This window comes from Bidens hawaiensis, unplaced genomic scaffold (genome assembly GCF_021521415.1).
Source record: "Bidens hawaiensis isolate Kalapana, Puna unplaced genomic scaffold, B.hawaiensis_p1.1 tig00025061_1, whole genome shotgun sequence".
NCBI classification, from domain to species: Eukaryota; Viridiplantae; Streptophyta; class Magnoliopsida; order Asterales; family Asteraceae; genus Bidens; species Bidens hawaiensis.
The window spans coordinates 247,556-251,577 of record NW_027493988.1 but is presented as its reverse complement, the minus strand read 5'-3'; positions in this window follow the sequence as shown (position 1 = coordinate 251,577).

The window sequence follows — 4,022 nt, the reverse complement described above, 5'->3', positions numbered from 1 at the left end:
CCCTTCCATCACAGCTTTATATTTCAGCGATATTATGACTGGTGTTAAGTTGGTCATTGGTATTGTTGTCCACTTAAATCTAATAACAAACTTCCAAGCGTTTTTGTGATATGATTAACGGTTCAATTAAAACACAGAATATCATAAACTTATCAGTCTCTAATCTCGGTTCAAGATTAATTTGATTTTTGCCATATCACCCCAACTTGACTTAAACCATTATATTGTTGATCAAAATTTGATTTTTATAAGAGTTATGAGCAATGCATTGATTTTTCTTTTACTATGAGTGAAAATGCACGAGGCCATCTGTCGGCTTACATACATTGTATCCCCTGGGGTCCGTTTCTTAATGGTATTGAGACTCGCACAAGGGAGGAAGAATGTATGACTAACAGTGGATTTTGATCAAGTCAGTAATTTGGATTTGTACGAAGTACAGTAGTGATCAAGTTTAATGACTTAGGGTTTTCTCTAAAAGCGAATAAAATATTCATGCATATGAATACCCAGATGATTAAGCTGCATAAAGACTCACAGTGTCCAGAACCTCAAAGCTTGTTATTTGCTTTATTTTATTTTTGGGTGATCAAACAAGTATAAGGCTTGAGTATGACAGGTTTTTACATTTCTGCCATCCTCACCGAGACTTTTTCTAGAGACTAACACCACTTTCAGTTTGGCGTTTCTTTATGTTTATATCACATATTTTACTCTACTTGTTTGTTTTAAGACCTACCAATGCACCAATGCAATTAAGCACATAGTCTTTTAAGCTTACTTTTTGCTGGATTTGAGGTCAGATAGTCAATGTACTATCATTTTCTCTTTTTTCTTCAAAAAACTCAAAATTTTGAGGGGCATAAAACAAAATAAAGATAAATTTAATCACCCCAGTTAACTTAAGTCTATAAATAAATGACAGTTCTATCAATTCAACCAGTGAATAATAGGACCAAGACATGCAAGCATGCTTCACAAACTTAAATAACCGACATACTTTTCAGCGAGAAAATAAAGTAAGAACGCATAGCGAACACCCCAACTACTTTCCATTATCAGGTGAATGGCTATCCCATATGATCATAAGAAACTATCAGGACCAAACATATACAAGTATATGTCCTTCAAATGTAGATAATTGACATAATTTTCAGCGAACGTATGCAAAAATCTTTTTGGTTTTTCAATATACATAATTAAAAACACAATCTTTTTGTCTTTTTCATTTTTCTTATAAACAAAGTAAACTTCACAATCTTTTTTATTTTTCGAATTTTTCTGTACAAACTGAAAACACAATCTTTTTTATTTTTAAAATTTTTAAAATGTTTTTGGATTTTCAAAATATTTTTAAGAAAAAGAGTAAAGAAAAGAAATCACAATATTTTTGACTTTTCAGGATTTTCTAATGTTTTTGGATTTTAAAATTTTTAATGTTTTTGGGTTTTATCTATTCAAACGAAAAGTAATCTATACAAACGAAAAGTACAATATTTTTGTATTTTCTAATTTGTCACCCCATAAAACTTAAATCCAAAATAAATTTTAAAAAAAAATTAACAGAAAAGAAAGATAGTTATCCCTGTTTCAGGATATCAGCGAGGGTCTTCAATCCATTTAAACCAAGCAAAAATTGAAAACGGGTTTTGTCAAAGGCTTTCGTAAATAGATCGACTTTCTGAAAGTCAGTATGTACTTTCTCAAGGTCGATTAATCTATTCTCAAAGCAATCCCGCATAAAATGATATCGAATTTCGATATGTTTTGTTTTTTAATGTTGTACGGGATTCTTTGTGATAGAAATTGCAGAAAAATTATCAATCAAAATAGGAGTACTAAGAAACTTCAAACCGTAGTCACGAAGATGTTGTTGTGTCCACAAAACCTGGGAACAGCAACTCGAGGCTGCAACATAGTCAGCTTCGGCGATTGAAGTGGAGACCGTTGTCTGCTTCTTACACTGCCAGGAAACAAACCGGTTTCCTAAAAATTGACATCCTACCGTCGTTGATTTGAAGTTGATCTTGCAACCTCCATAATCCGAGTCTGAAAAGGCAGTAAGCTCAAAGTTATCGTCCTTGGGGTACCACAACCCGATGTCTGGATTTCCCCTTAGATACTGAAGTATTCTCTTAACCATAGCTAGGGGAGTCACTAGGGGACTTGCTTGAAACCTAGCACAAAGACAAACAGCAAACATAATGTCGGGGCAAGAAGCCGTTAGATACATTAAAGAACCGATCATGGAACGACAGAGGGTAGGATCAACGGTATCCTCCAATTCATCTGGTGATAAATTGTGACCCACGGGGAGAGGAGTAGAAGGGATTTTTCCGGCAGATATCTTGAATCGGCTTAAGACATCGTTCACATACTTGGTCTGGTGAATAAAGATTTCGTTTGCAGACTGGTGAACTTGCAACCCTAAAAAGAAATTCATCTCTCCCATCGAGCTCATTTCGAACTTCGTTTGCATGGACTTCTCGAACTCCTTACACAACGTGTCGTTTGTAGACCCAAAGATAATGTCGTCGACATAAATATGAACTAGGAGAAGATCATCACCAACAGTTTTATGAAATAAAGTGCTGACAGTCCCACGTTTGAAGCCATTATCAGTAAGATGGTCGGCGAGCGTGCCATACCAAGCTTTCTGAGCTTGATGTAGACCATACAGGGCATTGTTTAATCTGTAAACTCGGTCCGGATAATCAGGATCTTCAAAACCAAGAGGCACTTTTAACATCCATTTGATAGACCTTGATATTCTTATAAGCTGCATACGCTAGAATGATTCGAATCGACTCCAATATTTCAACTGGAGCTACACTTTCGTATAATCAATACCCTCTTACTGATGAAAACCTTGCACAACTAAACGTGCCTTGTTTCTTATGATCACCCCACGATCGTCTTTCTTACACTTAAATACCCACTTAGTCGGGATAGCTTTCTTGACTCTAGCAGATTTGTCGATTAAATCCCAAACACCCAAACGTGCAAATAGCTGTAATTCTTATTGCATAGCTTCTACCCAAGAAGGATCTTCAAGTGCCTTACGAGTTGTTTTCGGTTCTACTTGATATAGAAAGCAAGTGAATTTTGCAAGATTTACAATACCTGATTAATGTAAATCAGCATATGCACACAATACGTTATTCTCACTTGACGAAGCAACTTGATGACGTGTTCGTACGACCACATCAAGTTCTCCAATGATGTTTTCCTGTGGATGATAACCATGAATCCATAGATTAGGATTCTCAGGAATAACAACATTATCAAATAAGTTAATGTAATGGTCACCAGGTTCAGTAGATGAAATATTATCATTGTCAAGTTCAATAACTGGATCATCATCTTGATTGTCATCTGATGAAGAAGTAGATACATTATCAACCTGATTATAGCACATGTATCTTCAGCTGGAGCAGGAGTTGTAGCTTCAACATCATTAGAACATGAAAATATTGGAATGGCCAAATGATCTTCAAAATATGCTCGAACCAGATCTTCATCAATGTGCTCAGTTGAAGGAGTAAATGAATTAAATAAGCCATCATAGTCAAACATCCAGTCAGGACCTTTCCCTTGAGGAGGAGTGGTGTACTTTTGACAGTCCACATGATACCATTCCTCAACATAACCAGAAGTGAAATTAAATACTCGTTTCTTTGGAGATGCATATCCCAAGAAATAACCTTAGATAGCTTTTTCTTCAAATTTACCGGTATCCTTCTTCAACATTGTACAAGGACACCCAAAAGGTTCCAAACACTTTAAGTTAGGCTTTCGATTGTTCAAAAGCTCGTAACTTGTCTTCTTGAGTCGTTTAAGAGTTAAAACTCGATTAAGCGTATAGCAAGTTGTATTCACTGCCTCATTCCAGAATTGGACAGAAGCTTAGAATCAGCAAGCATAGTTCTTGCAGCTTCAATCAAAGTTCTATTATTTCGTTCAGCAACACCGTTTTGTTGTGGTACATAGGGTGCACTGTATTCTCAGTGAATTCCTTTTTG